Genomic DNA, 20,423 nt, shown 5'->3' on the forward strand with positions numbered 1-20,423 from the left:
GGAATTATCCCATAATACGCATGATTTCGAAAACGTGCAAGCTTATGTTGCGTCATAGGAAACTTACGCCACCAGGAGAATTTTTTTATGCAACGTCTCTTAAAGGGGTACTGACACCCACTTTCGAAGCTGGGTTTACCACGTCATACAAATCTGCTCCATACAGGGTGAAAATATTGATAAGGAATTTTATTTTAACAATGAAGCCAATTTCGCATAGCTCCCCTACTGACATCGACACTAGCGTGACGTCGGGCTACGGTATCAATTCTGGCGACTTCCCGCACCAGTACAGTTAGTTGCGATGACGTCAGCTATACCAAAACATGTAAAATGGCCGCTTGTGCGTTATCAAAGCAGCCACTTAGAGGAGCGGCCGCGGAGCACGTGACGATATCTTGCGCGAGCACGTCACGAGGAACTCATACCATGTCGTGACGTCAAGGTACGGTAGCAACCGAAACTATCTTTAAAAAAAAAACACTTCGTTAAGAATTTTTCAGGGCTGACTATACCATACCAGTACATTTCCTAGGCTCTTGAGGGCTTGGCCCTTATAAGAGCCTTGAAAATGTAGTGGTATGGAATAGTTCGTCACACGAAATGTGCTTTCAATTTAAATGCACTTTTCATGCGTCAAATTAAATGTACTTTCATACGACATATAAAAAGGACAACTGAAAATTTTGGTGTTCGTAGCCCTGTAAGCTATGCTATCTAAACGGCTCACAAGCTTCATAATAAACGGTATGCCCACCTTCCAAGAACAACGACAGTGCTTGATTGCTGCTGCTGCTGCTGTTATGCGGTTATTCTCGGAACTTCAATAAAACTTCTCTTGGACCTAGTTGGCACGTAGCATTTAAGGTGAAAACTTCAACGCAAACCAGGACGGACCGCGAAAAAAGTGCACTTGTCTCATCTATTCTTTGTGGTCCGTCCTAGTTTGCGCTGAAGTTTTCACCTTAAATATTCTCGGAACTGAAAGCTGAAGTCGATACTTCGAATCAATCGTAAAGATATGCTGAAAAACACTTACCCCTGAATTGTTTTCGTATTGGAAACAAGAATCTAGCACGCAGATTTCACTACGTAGAGGGTAAAATGACGCAGTATACGGCATTTTATATTAACAATATAGCGTTGAGGATCACTTCGTAAGGCGCACGGAAGAACTTCTTTTGAGATTTGTCACATACACTTTACCATTCTATTGTCTAAGACCTTTGTGTGTTGCATGCTATTGTTCTATACTGTTCTTTTGTACGCCCGTCTTCGCGTTGGTGCTCTTCGCTTGCTTTTATGGTATTGTACTATGAATCTTCAATCCTTCATTCAAGTATGAACAAAACATGAGCTGACGCACATCCGTTAAGGGCCAAGTGTGTATATGTATTTTTTTCCCAGCGGTACCATTTCTATAGCACCCTTTGCTAATGATCGTCATGGGAACTCTTGCTTTCACTAAGTAAAATTAGACACGGAGACCCGCAGTCCACTTTTAGTTAACGTGCACGCTGCGAATCATTATTGTTAAACTACGCACAAGAGAAATCTGCCAGCGGCACTACGTTGCAGGTAAAGATCCAGTGCCTATATATGCGCGAAGGCCGGGGAACGGTTGTGCAGCGCGAGCAGTCGGTTTTTCCAATCAAGAAACTCGCTAGCAGACGCTGCCTGCGTCGGCGTTGTCTCTCGCTGGCGAGGGCGCGTCATCGTTCCTTGCGAGCTGGCAGTTCAGCGTTCATCGCACAAAGAGCGTTTCCATAGTCAACGTGCGCTGTTCGCTCTCTCTCTCTCTCTCTCGCCACACGGCGAGCGCTGAGAGGGTGGCGCCCTCTCTCGCGCTCAAGCAAATGGAGCAGACGACGATGCACACGCGACAGCAGACGACCATGCGCAATGCACGCCGACACGCCGAGACCCTGAAGCGCTTCGCCCCTAAAAATTAGCGCAGCTTGCACTAAGTCGATCAAGGCTGGGTCACAGCAGAGCTGGTGGGCACCTAGCTCGTCTTGTCTTGGCTCGGCTTTTACTTTCTCACCTGTCTCTTTCCCGCTTCTTGCTATACTATACTATACTATACTATACTATACTATACTATACTATACTATACTATACTATACTATACTATACTATGATTATTAACAAGAACCTTACAGGCTCCACGGGGAGCATTGAGTAAGGGGAGCATCACAAAAAGAAATGCAAAAGGAAGCGATACATGAGTCTGAAAAGTGCAACAGTAACGTACTTGCGAGACGGTGATACAAATGGAACGACATGGCAAAATAACACTAAGAATAGCACTAACTACTAACTAACAGCACAATAATACGAAAACAATACTCAGAAAATGTAAAAATAAGTTACGAACTATTAACTAACATACTATACTATACTATACATGGCGATGCTTCCTCTCTTTTTTTGTCTTTGTCTTTCTGTCTATTTCTCTATGTGCCTGTAGGCTAATCTCGACCATAACACCTCTTCTGAAAAACTTCTATAGCGCGTGTGTGCCACAGAGATTGCGCAAATCTCACTACTAACTACACTGGTGCACTTAAGATCAACAAGGGAATACACGGGGCGGCGAAAACTGATTATGGACCGCACGTTGCGGATTCTATTTTTAACCATCTGTACCGAGTGCTTGGGTGATGATTGAGCACGTGCCGTTTCATGGTGATGTTCATTTTCTATATGCGACACACATCAGACCTCGACCATAACAGCTCTCAGGAGTAAAAACTCACAGGTTCCCTTATGCAGTGACCCAAGACGACTGGAATTAAGGATAAAGCCATGCGGTGTGGCTATCTTACCACGTACTTTATATCAACGTCGGAAGTTGATATAAAGTCCAACGCTAATTAACGATCCCTAATTGACTACCCCTAATCAACTCACTGCACGCATAATTTGCTTTGTCATCATATACTTATATGCACTGTCATGCCTTCACTCGCTTTCGTATGGCTTTAGCTCCCCTAGACGTCAGTAAGCCGAGAAACGCCAACGCCGCTCCGCGGAGCGTTTCCATGACTGCTGCGCCAAAACATGGCCTCCGAGATTAGCCGGCGGCAACGGCGCGCCGCCGGCTAATCTCGGAGGCCATGGCCAAAAGATCGTCTTCTTTATCTACCTCGGATGGTTGTCGCTGTGTGACAAACATACAACGCAGCGGGCGTACAGTATAATTGTTCGGTTTTGCGTCCCAAAACCACGATATGATTATGAGGGACGCCGCAGTGGAGGGCTCCGGAAATTTTAACGCGACAGCGTTAAAGAGCTCGTTTCGCAGAAATTTCGGTATCTTTGGCGGCGAGCGAAAAATCGACATCGTCAGTGAGCGAAAATTCGAGGTAGATGCAAAGAGAGAAATAATAAAGAATATTCGGCTCGAGTGCGACCGGGGATTCGAACCTGTGGACCCTCGCTTTGTGGGGCGATGCGTTTAGCCTCTCGGCCACCAAGCATACATCCTCCACCATACTAACGGCGAGCCATTTATATACACCGTTTACCGTTGGTGGTGCACGCCTCTCGGAGGCTCTTCAGCGGCTTAGCTATCACCCGCGTAATGGCGCAGAGGTCCCACGGGCGCGCTTTTGAGCGGCATCGCCCCGCCGTGTGGCCGTGTTTCGTCGCGCCGCATGCATAGAGGGCGTCTGCACTTTATCTATCCTTGCAGCACGCTTCTCGATCCACCGAAAAGCGAAGCTAGGCTAGCTTTTGGGAAGGCGATACGAACACGGTCCGATTACGCCATGGCGATCTAGTCTTGAAGGTGAAGCTCGAGCGTCCTCCAAGTATTCTTTTTTTTTACCATGTGGTGTTCTTTATCGTGCACCTAAATCTAAGTACATGGGCCTCTAGCATTTCGCGACAATCGAAATGTGGTCTCCGCGGCGAAATGTGGTCTCCACGTCCTCCACCCGACCAGCGTGGCGGGTGGAGGACGTACAGTCATGAACAATATAAGAGAGAACACCTAATTCGTGTCTAATGAACGGTTCAGTAAACTTGATATGTACACATATGATTGTGACATTTTTAACTGCAAAAGATACCTTTCCGATTGAGCATTTGGTGTTACGAACACTTCTGCTCTTGTCAACGACGTTTAGCCGCTATGATCCTTAAAGGGACACTAAAGAGAAAAACGTTTTTTTATATTACTTAATCTTTCACAATTTCTATAGAGAAGAGGCTCTTGATGGAAAATAGAAAGGTGTTGGAGTGACACAGTAACTGTCTCTCAGTCGAGGACACCACTCACGCTTGTCGCGAGAAGACGCTTGGTAAGTTCGAAAACTCGCAGAAAGTGCGGGTGGCGACGCCACTTTGAAATTCGCGCACCAAACATCGTGACGTCATAGATTTCTACACATACTAGGTCCTAGGAAGTTCCTCATCAGTAAAAATGAAGTGCGTCGTCCTCTGAGTGGGTCACAGGCTTAACATGTCGAGTTTGAGGCAATTTCGTTGAGCCAGTGTCGCCAAAATAAAAAAAATATATACTTTGAAATCCGTGACGTCACGCGCGGAGATTTCGGCGCGAAATTCAAAAATGAGACATTGACGTTGATTGGCTCCTCTATTAATAAACCTATGATGGCGAAATTAACGAAATTAGAGCTCTCAGGGTACAACTTATCAAGGTAAACCGATCACTGTTTCATTTTAGTGTCCCTTTAAACGGTAATACCGGTATTTACTCTGATATTGCTCACAACTATACTCTGTGTACCATGGAGTGTATATTTTACGTTTGGGGCTGCTGAAACTTAAGCTCCAGATTATCTAGACCAAGCAAATATCTCTACCGAGTTCATGCAGCTTTTAACCGGAGATACTAGATCCCACGTCGACGCTATTCGAGGTGCTGGGAATACCTGGGATCAGAAATATCGCCAGAGCCGAACATACGTTTCCGAGAAGTAAACTCGACGACCGCGAGGGCAACGACGCTGCACTTGTTTAACGAACTCTCCCATCGTTCAAGCCGTCAACTCCTGTTTGACTTCTCTGTCTCGCTGATGTTTACAAGAAGGAACTGAACACTCTTTCCTGGAACACATGTACGCGCGTTAATAGGTTTACCACCACTCGCGCATTCCATCTAGTAGGTTCAACAGGATTGAAAGCTTTTCGATGGAGGCGAAAGTGCTTGAGGCATGTGTACTTAGAGTTAGGTGCACGTTAAGGGAACCCCAAGGTGGCCGAAATTTCCGGTGCCCTCCGCTGAGGCGTCCCTCGTAATCATATCCTGGTTTTGGGACGTTAAACCCGAACGATTATACATTATAGGCTTGAAAGCTGGGCTGGTTGGTGACTGATCGTCGTACCGTATGGTGAAGTAGCGCACTATTGAGTGTCGTGTCTTTCTCGTCCCCTTTGTCCTCGTTAAAGGTGCGCTACTTAACCATACAATAGGATCCTCCCCCCTTCCCCTAAAGAAAAGAAGAAGTCACACATCCTTTATGCATTCGCCTAAGGTTATTCGAAGGCGAAAGCCATCTTGTTCTTTGTCCTCTCAGTTCATTGTATTAAGTTCACGAGGATGGCTCGGTGGGCTAGTTGGTTATGCATTATGAAAGGTTACAGCGCTACGTCTTGCGCGTTCTTCCTTCGTACCCGTCCGTCTATGTGCGTTGTGACCTTTCACGATTGTATCGATCGTTCACCCATGCCCCCGAAGGCGTTCTGCACCTAACGTAAACTTCCATTGCCTCCGGGATTGGAGTCATTGCAAGCATTCAGCATCTCACGTGGTTTCGCACAGCCTCCGTTATCCGCCCACCTTTGACAAGGGATGATGTCGCGTCGAGACTTCGTGTGACGTCATCCCGTGAAGTCAGAGTGGCGTCGCGAATTTTCGCTCTCTGTGACGTTATGATGACGTCGTATGATGACGTCATGACGTGACGCCATCACTCAGACAAAGGCCACGTGGGCTTTTGGCAAGGCATTTGCAAGTCATTACGAGACCTTCAGGTATCGAAAAGTTTCGCGCTAGTCTCGCAGACGGGATCGCCAACATAGCCACCTAAAGGAGTATACCGACACGATTTTGAGACATCGCAAAAAGGACATCTTGCGTTTCCTTGGTATGCAGTGTTAACGCTCTCCACACACCGGAGTCACACAACATGTGTAAAATATCCTACCTTGATTTAAAAGTGTTCGTTGCTGAGCGTATACAAGCCAACCCCACCGCAATGGACATTATCCTGACGAGTCAACGCAGTCCCACTGAGTTTGCGAATTCTGCGTCTTGCGTGCAGCCTAAAATGTAGAAAAAACGTGTCAGTATACTCCTTTAAAGGGGTACTGACAGCACAAAATTTGGCGGCCGAGGTAGCCTGCGGGATCGATTCCCGCCAAAATGCGTATATCTGCAAAATATCAACAGCGAATATAGTTCGAAGGTATTTTATATGAACTTCGAAGCGCTATACGCTGCACCTCGCGACATGGACACCCTTAGTCACCGGAGGGGCAAGACGCGCGAACCTGGTCCCATTGTTTCACTTGGCAGGAACTGTCGCGTCACTGTTTAAAGAGCACGGTTATGGCCATGCAGGTTTTTGACGACAATGGCGGCCGAAGGCCCCTGATGCGTCATTCCGAGAACTGTTCATTTCCCGTCTTTACTCCCGGACAGCGAGGGACCAGAATCAGGCGCCATTGTGAGAGACACGTCATCGCTTCATTTTCACTTTTTTTCGTCTATTAAGAAGAAATATGTCTTTTGGACTCCAACGGGGGGGGGGGGGGGGGGGGGGGGGCTGTGAGGACCCCCCCCCCCCATTTCTCAATGGGGAACCCTGCACAGGCCTACACGCTTACGTAATTCGTAGGTAGAAGTTTTTGCCCTAGCAATCACCAATCACCGTTTGTTATACGCGCGAAAATTGAGCATAAATGCCTTCCGAGTCAGTAACATGTCTTACTGTGAACGACTGATTCTTTAAGCGGAAAAACAAGATGACGCGGTTTGATCGTTTTCAACCTGAAACGCATTGGTGGATTTCGAGTACACATTTAAATTGGCGCCGCTTGACGGGAAGAGTGGCAGGGACCAGCACTATTGGGGAAAACCGTGCGGAGATTCTTCGTACCATTTCGATTTATCGGAATGGGTGGGGATGATAACCAGCCTGTGCAGGTAAGCGTTCGATTTATTTTGGGACGCTCTCTTTGGCCTCAGCGATCGGCTCACTAGCTTCTACAATACAGTCTTAATCAGGTTCTGGCTAAATGCTGGCTATATCCAGGAAACTAGACGAAAAATGTCCGGTTTTCCGGCTATATCTAGCACTTTAAGTGTACACAAGGTCGGCATTCCCATGAAATTGTTTCTGTTCTAAACAATTTATTTCATAATATGAGCGTAAAAGCGAGATATTACCCTACGGCTTCCTGCTGTGAAAGGTGCAAGACTTTCGTCTGGCGTTGTACTCACTTTACCCGCCACGGTGGTTTAGTGGTTATGGTGATCGACTGCTGATCCGAAGGTCGCGGGATCGAATCCCGGCCGCGGCGGCAGCATTTCCGAAATGCTTGAGGCCCGTGTACTTAGATTTGGATGCACGTTGAAGAACCCCAGGTGGTCGAAATTTCTGGAGCCCTCCACTATGGCGTCCCTCATAATCATATCGTGGTTTCGGCACGTTAAACTCCGACAATTATTACATATTACTCGCTTTTTAGCCTCACGGCTTCCGTCAACCCCTGTATTATTTCCAGGAAGTAAGGAAAGAAGATTACTCTTAAGGGCTCGTTTTCTTTGTTAGACACAATATTAATGAGAACTAACAGACAATAAAGCCAAGGAAAGTATAGGGGGTGTTATCTGTAGTATTTAGAATACAAATGTGAAGAAAGTAAAGTGGACGAAAAGATAACTATGATAAGTATGAGAGGTCACGGTTGTAGGAATGAGCGAGGAACCCTTAGCTTTCCCATATGCGTGGTGTTTACGTTAGCACGGAAAAAATATATTCATGTCTCGAAAGGAAAACCAGCTTGCACCACTCTCTTACATAGGTTTTTGAAACAGCCGTAATGAAACCCAGCCGATAATGAAGCCTATGACTGTGTGGGGGACGTAAATTGGGCTGTTTTAAGTGTATAGAAAATGTTTATATAGATCTGAAGAAAGTAAAGCGGACGAAATGACAGCTTGCCGCCGGCAGGGACCGAACCTGCAACCTTCGGATCACGCGGCCGATGCTCTTACCAATTAAGCTACGGCGGCGGTCGTCCCCTCGTCCGCATTATCGGGTATTTATGTGCGTGAAACCTGCGAGTGTTATCCAGCGCCGCTCATGACGGCGAACTGTGGTTCGGTCCCTGCTGGCGGCAAGTTGTCTTTTCGTCCGCGTTGCTCTCTTCATATCTACATCACAATTACTACAATACATTTATAACTGCACAATTAACGTTCCCTATACCTTCCTTGTCTCCATTATCGGCTGGTTTTCATTGAGGTTGTGTCAAAACAAAGAAACGAGCCCTCAAAATTCCTTCCTTAGTGATCTTACATAGAGTGATGGACAAGCGCGCCGTGGTTTCGCGATTGCGATAGTAGCGGCAAGCGTGCCACCCCAAGGAACATCCGTCCACTTCATTTATCCTTCATTCTCTAACACTGAAGCGGAAACCGTGTTTTTAAATTGTCTCAGGGTAAGGAAAGTCTGTTTCTGCGTTTTCGGATAAAAGGAGGGAGCGTAATGTTCAAGAGTACCTCTTGTAACGCTGTGTGTATCTTAGAAGAATATTTGTGTGAGATATTTGGCTAAACACGCAGAGAAAAGTGTTCAAAGTCTGCGGGCTATTCGCCAAGGCTTTTTAGATGGAGGCAAAAATGCCAGAGGGATATGCATACGCTACTTAGGTGAACGCTGAAGAAGCACAGGTGGTCGGAATTTCCGGAGCCCTCCACTACGGCGTCCCTCATAATCACATCGTGGTTTCGGGACTTTAAACCCCAATTTTTCTTAGCAGAGAAGCGAAGGCTACACAGCCGCAACGCACGTATCCTACCGCTAATTAATGTAGTCCCACAATTGCGTCCGTATTTTCTGCGTGTGATATATAAAATTCTCCTTCATTTTCTACGTGTAGTTTTTTTGAGACGGAACGCAGCGCACGAAAGTTAGATATTTGTATTTCTTTTACTTTATACGTTGTCACTCTGTGTTTTTGCGTGCGTGAAAAAGTCGCGCCTTTTACCCGTACCTGAGACGTTAAGCAGCGTTTGCGTCGAAATGCAATGCTATAGCCATCACTTTCCACGGCGTTACGAGACGCTCGCCAAACCGGATTACTCCGCGTAGCAGTACATGTGCAGACGCTCCGCCCCCGTAGCTTTCCCTTGGTTGCCAAGAAAAGTTGTCCGCGAGTATAGTAGCAGCAAGCGTACTACCCCAAGAAACTTCGTATTTCCGTCACGGAAGTACGTCAGCAAAATGAACGCCATCAGATGGCAAAGAAAAAAAAACTATAAGAAAAAGTTCCGTTGACGGGAATCGAACCCATGACCTCTCGGTCCGCGGCGATGGCTGGCGGGCGTTTAGACCACTGAGCTACCGCCAAATACGATAAGGAGGCGACAGGAACGAGCTTTTTATCTTTCACACTTGCCTCTCTCAGTCCTCTTGGATGTATGGATGCTATGAGCGTCCCCTTTATAACGGGGAGGTGACATCTGTGCCACCAGGCTCGGAAAAAAAATAAACGAAAAAAACGCGTCGTTGCAACTACCGTCTCATTCGTCGCGTTTCCAATAATTTCGTCAACGCTTTAACGCACCGTGAGGTGGCGGCTTTAGCGCAAGCCTCGTAGGGAGCCTATATGACCAACGGCCGGTCATGTAGGCTCCCTAAAGCCTCGCTCATAACATCCATCCATATCGACAAATAGCTCTCTGACGCTCGCCTGGCTGTCTGTCGCACCGCGTTCCCCGCTCGCCCTATGAGAAGTAACGGCCAGGCCAGAGGGAAGACACGACGCGCGTAGCGTTTCTCTTCGCATTTCACGACGCTTTGAAGGAGTGCATATCGAGCACTAGTGTTTATTATGTGCTTGCTGATGCCATCTTTGCGCGGGATTCACCATATGCGGTGTCCACGTATATGTTAAGGACTTCAGCTACCGCAAGGGTTAAATCATGATCATGGACGTTTCTCGTCGGTACTGATATGTGCCACTAAGCGTCAACGTGAGTGCGATGCGTCCACATCAAGCGATGCCATATCTGCCAAACAACAGTAGACATTGTACAAGCTCTCATATACCAATGCACTATAAACAATAAACTACTTCTGTGACGACACGTTTCACTTTCGTGTTATACCGATTCCTATGACGGAGGGATGAACCATCTTTTTCTTTTAGATGCGAAGTATCTTAAGGCGGAGCTCAATCCGGTGGTGGTGTGCGGCGTGACCACCCTTACTGCGCATGCGCATACCCTCTCCACACACCTCCTCTCCACTCCCCCTCACATTCCCCCTGTCCTCTACCCCTCTCCACTTCCCCTCTCCCCTCCTCCTTTCCACTCTTCCTCTGAAACGCGGGCTAGACATGCCGAAATTCTCTCCTGCGCAACGCCGCGATGAGCTCGAGCGCATGCGCGTCCCCTCCCCTTCTCTCTCCTCTCCTACGCTGCCCCCCTCTCGCCCGCCTGTCGACCGCGTTCCCCGCTGTGAGAATGAACGGCCAGGCTAGATGGAAGATACGACGCGCGTAGCGTCCCTCTTCGCGTTCCACGACGCGAGGTCGGTAGCATGCCCAACGAACGCCAACGGAACGCGATCGTGCAAGTGCTCCGGCTTCGCATCGCCTCATGGTCCCCTTTAGCGGGAGATGATGTAATTTTTAAGTTGTCTCAGGGTAAGAAAAGTGTCTTTCTACGTTTTCGGATAAAAGGAGGGCGCATAATGTTCAAGAGTACCTCTTATAACATTGTGTATACCTTAGAAGAATATTTATTTGAGATATTAATGGCTAAATTGTAGAGAAAACTGTTGAAAGTCTGCGGGCTATTTGCCAAGGCTTTTTAGATTGAGGCGAAAATGATTGATTTATACGTATACTATTTATGTGCACGTTAAAAAACCATAGGTGGTCGAAATTTCCGGAGATTGCACTGCGGCGTCCCTCATAATGATATCGTGGTTTTGGGACGTTAAACCCCAACAATTATTGTTAACGCCGAGGCTTTATCTTCCCCGTCAGCGCGTGTAGGCTACGTCGGTGGGCGAAACCGGAAGCCGTCGTGGGCATGTGTTTGTAAACGGTGAAGGGGTCTACACATACTCTTCTACTGATTAAAGGATCCGGTTGTCTATACGACTCGCCGAACGACTTTTACAAATCGCGCGGTCGCGGTGCGCTAAGATGTCCGCTCGCATATAGCCCCATGATAACACGCGAAGAACCGCAAGGTGTTCCGACATGGCGGTCGCCAAAGCTTTCTACATGACACGCGCCCACCGAATGATAACTCTCCTTCCTCTCCCCTCATCAACCCACGTCGACTCGCATCCGCTGTCGGTGTTTTACGCGCGAAGCCAAACCAACCTCCTCCTTCAGTCGAGCTGCTTGCTGCCTGCCATCTTTCCGGGAAAAGGAGAGATGCCGGGGCCTGCAAAGAGATCGTGCGGCGTTCGCGAGCTCGTTCGAAGAAAACGAAGACGGCGCACGCACACACGCTCGCGCGAAGTAAAGCGTTTGGCGTATTCGATATATATATATATATATATATATATATATATATATATATATATATATATATATATAATTGGTTCAAACCTAAGAAAATATCTCAGCTCTGCCCACAGCCATCGCGGTCCAGGATCCCACAGAGAATTTGCATAAATGCTCCGTCTTGTAGCGCCATGGAGGGGGAATAAAAAAATAGGAGGGAGCACGCCTAGCGTCCACAAGCCAACCTCCTCCTCTGAAGCCGCTTGCTGCTCGCGTTCGTGTCACATTTCCCATGATAATACTGTTTCATTTCCTGTTTTGGTGGGAGACACCAAAACAGGAAACAGGTCCCCTCGTTCTCCACACGCTGGTCACACTTCTTAGCATGTTCCTGCTTCATTCTCTACGGCTTCAAAATTTTCATGCTACGCTCCCTTCTACATTTTTTTTAGGAGCTGGCTCGCCAGGTTCCTAAGCTGGGGCAATGTCCCGCGCCGCAAGCGTAACCTTAGTTCCAGAGGCGACCGCTACAGGCGCAGCTCGCGCGAAAGAGAAGGGGCTTACATTTGGGAACTCAGTAGTGTGCATGAAGTCAGAGGTACAATCAGGAATGGATGTAAATCAAAGGACGGTGGGCCGCCTCGCGTTGGGCGCTCACGGGAAGACGACAAATGAGGCTGTAAAGGGTGATATGGGATGGACAGGCTTTGAAGTGAGGGAAGCTCAGAGCAAAATGAGATTCGAAGAGAGGCTGAGGAAAATGAAGAACAGTAGATGGGCAGAAAAGGTTTTCAGGTATTTGTATAGAAAAAGCGTTGACACGCAGTGGAGAAAAAGAACTAGGAGGCTCACCAGTAAATGTATACGGCTAGCAGTGCGGGCGATATGGCAACAAGGAGCATTAAGCGGAAGGTCAGAGAGGCGGAGAGGACTTATTGGATGGCAGCGATGGAAAAGAAGCCGGCTCTGAGTAACTACCGAAAGGGAAAAAACGAAATAAGGAGGGAAAGGTTTTATGATAATTCAAGGGGAAGCGCTTTACTGTTTGAAGCAAGGTCGGGCTGCCTTAGAACGCGTAGTTATAAAGCGAGATTCAGTAACGAAGAAGAACAATGTACATGCTGCGGGGGAACTAAGGAAACGATGGAACATGTACTGATTGAATGTGGCGATATTCACCCAGGTATACGTGTGGGCACGAGTCTACATGAAGCCTTGGGTTTTAGGGACAACAATGGAAAGCTGCACACGTCCGCGATAGAAATAAGTAAGAGACGGTTAGAGTATTGGTGGCAGAAAAGTAGAGATAAAGAACAAAAATAAATAATGGGGGAAAAATAAGGTCATTCTGCCTTAAGAGGCAGAGAGATGGACCGTGAATTTATATTTTTTTGGCATAATAACATAGATTTAATCAATGTAGATAAGGTATTAGGCCAACATGAAACAAGAAAGCTTTTTTTTTTTTTTCTTCGAGCCTGGTGGCAGACATGTCACCGCCCCGTTTTAAAGGGGACGCTCATAGCATCCATCCATCCAGAAGTCTTCTTCATCTTGTTCTTCGAGCGCCTTGAGATGACATTAACGCAGGCAAAACCACATTTCCTCGACCACACGTTCGGCCACAGCTGCAAGGTCCGCGACCACTTGTGGTTCGACAACAACCTGACCACAATCGCTACTATAACAACGTGTGACGTCTTTATATGACAGTAGAGGAATTGTACAGAGCATTCACGGTTTACCCGATTATCGCCGAGCCAGCTCATCAATCACTTCGGCGTGACTTACAATCAGAACACACATATGACTTCGTAACGCAAGCATTCATTGCCAGTTTCAGAGTTGACTTAGTCATACAGGCACACGTTCTTCTCGCTGGCTTTAGATCGAAAACGTGAACGTCCTGGTAAATTTCATCTGCGGTTCTGACATCGCTGCTCAGCCAATTAATGTTGTAGATATAGTAACGTCGAACTTTTATTTCATAATGTGCATATTACTTACATTAGCTGAGAAAAAGTACTTACGGTTCGTGTGGGAACCAGCTGGCACGACTGTCTTCAACAGGTGAAAGCCAGGCGCGCCGCGATCCCATTGGCGGAGCTGACATTTTTCTTAGGTTGTCAGCGGATGCAAAGGTGCATGGACGAAAAAAAATTTCCGCGGGCAAAGCGGGAGGTAGTGAGTTCGATTCCCAGTGCCGCCGAGTGTCCACCCAATCTTTTTCAAGGCGAAAGCCACATCAAACGGGAAAAGCGACTGTCGGTGTTGTCACCGTCGTCGTCAACACATACGGCATCAAAAGTCATCTTCTTCTTCATCTTCTTCGATGATGACGAAAAGATCATAATAGGGATGATGGCCATCTTCCTCACCGTCGTCTTCTTCGATGATGATGATGACGATTATTCTGCCACCAATCCTTCGATTGTCTTTTACTAACCTCTATGTTGGACCATAGCTATGGTTGAACATGTTCGCCTTACCGGGACTGTCCCTAAAGGCCAGGCTCGAGCTTCACGTGCATGCTATTGTCCACAACAAACGCCGAGGTACTGTCGTGAGCAGTATGAGCTGCAACACCGAATTCACGTTTAATTCAACAATTAATTTTAATGTAATTCTATGAATATGACATACTGAATTGCAAGATATACCTGTCCGCTTGAACATTCAGTGTCATGAACTCTTTTGCGCTTACCAACTGCGTTTAGCCGCCTTAACCTTCAACCCATTGCGACACGGCGTCTTCATTTGGAGACGCGCCTTACTTTGAATGAATGAATGAATGAATGAATGAATGAATGAATGAATGAATGAATGAATGAATGAATGAATGAATGAATGAATGAATGAATGAATGAATGTTTATTCCAGCGAAATACAGGAAATGGGCATCGAGCGAAAAGCGACAATGGTAGCTCGAGAAGTGCACGAGGCCCAATAGAGCAAAAAGTCACACACACACACAAAAAAAACGACAGAGCAGCAGAAACATGTGCACGATCAAAGGCGAACACATACGCGTACTGCAAAGTGAGGAAATCGAAAAGAGCGAACGTTTGCGCTAGTGAAAACAATGAAAACCAGAAAACAGTAAAAACAGAAAACAATGAACGGCGTTCAACGGCATGCAATGAATGCGGAAAACTAATCTGAAGCTCTCAGGGCAATGCTCATCTGGACAAACGAAAGGAAGACTGAGGTGCGTTAATAAGATGCGACGTAAAGTTATTCAAAGAGGCTGTTTGGACATTTCTGGGCACTATTGGCAAAAGAGGGACCATAAACACTGACCTAATCATAGAGTATGCATTTTTGTTGCCTGAGATTTCTTTGTCACTTCTGGTTGAAATATTTTTCTACACGAGGTCGCCTTGGTGAAGGCAGTTCCTTGTTTAACGAGACGTAGTAAGTGAGACGTTTCGGCAATAATTTCAAAATATTTTTCTTTTGCATTTTTAGGAATGGTCGCTGCCAGCAGATAACCATCACATGTAATTTGAGTGGGTCGTTGAATTCGGTTTATGAAGAAATATAGCATGAATGTCTGTACAATAATTATATAATTATTTATAGTCAAAATTAATTACTGTAAAATTGACTACAATTTATTCCGGCACATGCACTTGCTTTACATTTGGTCTCCAGAACCTTGGCATCGAATTATGTAAGTTTCACGCACTTGAAGATGCGTATAGCAAATGGTTAAATGGGCAATTTCACTGTTCCATCTCGTATTGTTGACGACTGTACATGTCTTCGCATTCATTCGCTGTACCGCCGTCGACATCACCGCAGCGACGGCGCGGGCGCGTCTCCCAGTGAGTCAGCGGCCTGCACGACGCCGGTGGTGTAAGTACGCACGCGAACGCGGCCGACGCTTTTACGTCGGAGCCCAGGCGCGAGACGACTGGAGAGGCTGCGCCGATGCCCGACTAACCCAAATAAAACGGGCGGCCCCCGCTCTATGACGAGAAGGAGTGTACGTACACCGTGTTTTCTCCTATGTAAGGCGCGCATCTGTGTACGAGGGGCGTTCATAAAGTTCGTTTTATTGGCATGAGGAAGGAGAGAGAAGGAAACGAAAATTGAGCGGAAGCTTATCCTTTCTTTACATAATCTCCTCCCAAGGTTACGCGCTTGTGCCAACGATGCATGAGCTGCCGCGGGCCACTGGAGTAGAACTTTCATTTCGGAAGTTGAGGGACAGCTACACTTGAGCGATGACTTCTTCGTCGTCCCAAAAATGTTTCCCGCGCAGTGTGCTCTTCATGCGAGGCAAGAGGAAGAAGGGTTGAGATCGCTTAGTGACACCGTATACGCACACTCCAATCGGCACAACACTTTGCCGGTTATGTATAGGCCAATAGATCCGTGGAGTTCCAGCTGGAACGCCCGCCTTGGAAGTAACTAAAGGCATTTAGGGACAATTAACGATGTGTGAGCGAAGGCAGCACGAACGTGTAACTGGTAAGGTGCAAGGTGGTTACTTTCGATAAAATACGGTACACACTGTGTTCCGTGCTGCGATGCAGGCCTCGTTGCATATTTCCAATGCTGGTTCGTGCCCACCCCCCTCGTCCCTGTCTTTCTCTTTTGTTTTTGTTTTGATTTTTGCATCGGCGCGTATTTCTGCTTGCTTCACTTCCACGAACGATGTGCACACGTGCGCTCGCGTTCGCGCGTTTCGGCGAAACGTTATTTCGCTCTGCGGTGAATAATAACGCGGCGTTCCGACGTGAGCATGTAGCGGCGAGTCAGCGAGGAAGGAAGGAACGAAGGCATTGCACGATCTGTGTCGAGTGATGCGGCGACCGCGTTGGGCGAACTGCAGACGGTTGCAGCGCCTTTACAATTCCTAGAGCGCACAGCGCATCACACATCCGGGCAAATATGGCGCGTGCCAGTTTCTATTTAGGCTTGCGATGAGTGACGGAAGGTGTAAATGTGTGCCCGCGGCTTGCCTCTCTCTACTGCTAACCACAACGGTGCTTGGTCCTTCCGGAAAACGCGCGTTGCCTGCACCGGCGTGCGATCCGCTGACATCGCGCCACGAGCGGCGGAAACGAAGCAAGCAGGTTGAGAGGGGAAAAGTCTTCTGCTTATTGTGAGATTGCGCGTCGGCGTCCTCATCGCGCGTGTGCGTTTCGTTTTTGTTTTTTACTTTTCTCCTAAAGACCGCATGATTATATCTGTTCCTTCTCCTAATTGCGTGTATCTGTTCAGACAGACAGACAAACAGCAGACAGAGAACAGACACAACAGCAGACAGAGAACAGACAGACAGACAGACACAACAGCAGACAGAACAGACAGACATACACAACGGCAGACAGAGAACAGACAGACGACAACAGACAGACAGACAGACAACAGCAGACGGGCTGACAACAACATACAAGACACACAACAGCAGTATCACTTCACACGTATAGTGTGATATGGCTTCCTATAAAACACTGTCGAAGCTTAACGCTACTGTGTCCATTCTATAGCCCTAGTAGTTAAAGGTGTCTGCGCTATAAACACTAAATAGATGTCTGCGACCGCTGCAAACGTGAGTCGCAATCTCTTTCTGGGTGTCTATGACCGTTGCGGGAGGGCGTTGCGACCTCCGTGCGTCATCGCTGTCTCTTCTATGTCCGGCTTCGTAGGCAAGAGGAAGCGAATGAACATGTCCCGTCTGATCACCTGAAAGCGCGCGCCAAGATTTCGTTTCCTTCAATGAAACGAGTCTCTGGCGGCTTGCCAACGACTCGATGTCGTCTTACGGAATGCCTGTTCACTTTCCTGGAGCGAATTAGCGAGCCGATGAGTAATCCCACGCACGGGCACACCGAGTTAGTGCCTATTTTTGAGAGTCTACTGCAAGTACGGCTCACGGGAGTCAGGGGGTGAGGGGTGGGGTGGGTTAGCTGCAATGAGTCATCGCTTGCGATAAGGTGTCCACGTGATTTGCCATGTGAAAAAAAAAAGCTCTTGAAAGCGTCTTCGTTTTCGTGCAATCTGTGTACACGGCGTTTGCGGATGCTACGAAAAATAGCTGGCAGGTCAACCACTGGGATTCAGAGATGTCACAGTTACCCAAAAAAGGGCAATCAAGTTACACGAACCACATTTCTAATTTGAATAATTATTGATCGTAAAACCCCAATAGTTATCGGGGTCCCGAAACCACGTTATTATATTGAGGGACTTCGTACTGGAGGGCTGCGAAAATTTCGACCGCACTGGGGTTCTTCAACGTGCACCTAAATCTAAGTACACGAACATCTAGCATCATTTCTCATTTTTTAATGCTGTTAAATTACATTACAAATCACAGCTGACCTAAAGCAATGACATTACATCACTATTACTATCGAAAAGGGATGAAATTACTTTGTAGTTACTTTAACAAATGAGTCGTCCAGACCTGCCTATACATTTCTGGAAATTTGTGGAAGACTTTTAGACCGACCACCTCGATTACTGTAACGGAAGGACGGCCTTTCTAAGAAATTTATGCTCACTTAGACTTTTATCTTGCTTTTTTTTTCCTGTGGCCTATTTACAAACAGCCAGTGACAATGAAGTGACATTCTGTAAGCTTGGCATTTTCTCTCTACCAAAGTGAACAGAAAATTTACGGTAATTTTTTACAGGAAAGAAAAATAGAACGCACACTGAACGTTTAAATAAAAATTTAGTAATGTAAACAACCTTTTTGAACCGAGTTCGTTTGTTTGTTGTTTTTGTTTGCACTCTACGTAAGTGGTTTACATAACCAATAGTGCAAGCATAAAGTGGCGAAGTGGTTTGCAAAATGAGTACATATCTCTAAACGCTTTAAATCCATTTTTATAAATCGGACAGCCGGGTGTGTCTAATGCCACAGGAGAACCCTTTCCAAAGTTAGACTTTCAAGATTCCTAGTCGGCGTCCGGCCAACGACTTCGTCTTGGAAAGCCTACGCTATCCGGCTCAGTTTTTCCTGGATTGTTGTAATGACAACGCGTTAATCGAAACACGCGGATGTGTAATGCGAATGACTTCTCGTTTTAAAAGGTCTTGCTCTGCGAAAAAGCAATCTTCTGACTTTACTGAGTCATTGCCTTCGATAAGACTTCTCTGAGGAGGGGAACGACCGTATAATACGAAGTGTCAACGAACTTCTTTATTTTTTTTTTCGTTCGGTATTTCTGAAACTGCAATGCGGAGCGCTGCCTTCGAGGATTTGCAGGGTCGGTGCACTGCGGGGAAGTCCCCTTTATACGAGTCTTAAAGGAACACTGACACCGACTTTTGAAGCTGTTTATTCCGCCATAGAAATCTCCCGTATATAGAGAGACAGCTCAGAGGAAGTGTGAAGCTCAGGAAATATTGATTAGATACTTTATTTCGACATTAAAGGGGTACTGACACCGATTTTCGCAGCTTTGTTTCTGGAAAATCCCCATGGATTTATTTCCGTGTGGCTTCGGGCTACAAACGGGTGGTTGTCAATTTTTTCCTTTCTTGACCCTTCCGCCACCTTGCGGGATTCCATGGAACTGATTTGCAACAATATGTGCCCATGTGCTCCAAGTTGTCGATGAACGCTATGCCAGTGAACGTGAGGCATCACGATGAACTCGAGGCCAGTTGCTAGCTTCCTGGTTAGGTCACTTGGTAGAGCGACCGTCCCGGAAAGGCATTGGGTCCCGCGTTCGATCCCCGGACCAGGACGAATTTTTCGGCAACTAACAAGCTGTCTTGCTGAGAAATCCGTATTAATTTCCTTGTGACTTCCTGCTACAGATGCCAGTTTCCATTTCTTGACCAATTTTCGCAGCTGATTCTACTACGCCATACAAATTCCCTGTGCACAGAGACGGCTATGAGCAAGTGCGAAGCTCAGTAAATGCAGATATTTTATTTTCAAATTGTAGTCAGTTTTCGCACGGCGCACCTAGTGACATCGACACTAGCGTGACGTCAGGCTACACTCTCAATTCTGGTGACTTCAGGCGCCAGTATGGTGATGACATCAGCTACCAAACACATTTAAAATGGCCAGCTTGTGCGGAATTTTCAGAAAAATTCAAAATGGCGGAAATTTGACATTCTCTAGAATATCACTCACGCTTGCGGAGTAATCATCAGTAGAGGCCGGATTTTTAGGCACTAAAAAACAGTGTTTTAGGCGCCAAAAATAGCCAGGCAAAACAATGTTTTAGGCCTTCGACGTCGTAAAAATAGGCACAATCAATTTTTACATAAATGCAAATGATTTCAAGTGAGGACGTGCGTGAACTGTATCTACGACAGGAAAACGAAAAAAATGTTATTGTTTGTGATGGTACAAAGACGCCAACGGTCGAACATGGGCGTACAATTGTCTCATAAGACTGCTGGACCGCCAGTTTCCTGTGACAGTCATTGACTTTCATTGACTTTGACATTGACTTTCATTGACTTTCATTGACTTTGACATTGACTTTCATTGACTTTCATTGACTTTTTTCAGTGACAGTCATTTGACTTTCAACAAGCACACCCCTCAGATTCATGCTCAACGGCCACTGCCGCTTACCCGAGCGTCGCATATGTGAAACAGATATGAAAATGAATACTTGGGAGCTGGAAATACTGATTTAAAAAGCGCTACTTTATCTTACTGAGCAATTAAATTAGGACACAACAAAAACAGATGTATAATAAATGTAAAACAG

Source organism: Rhipicephalus sanguineus, chromosome 7 (assembly GCF_013339695.2).
Source record: "Rhipicephalus sanguineus isolate Rsan-2018 chromosome 7, BIME_Rsan_1.4, whole genome shotgun sequence".
In the NCBI taxonomy this organism is placed as follows: Eukaryota; Metazoa; Arthropoda; class Arachnida; order Ixodida; family Ixodidae; genus Rhipicephalus; species Rhipicephalus sanguineus.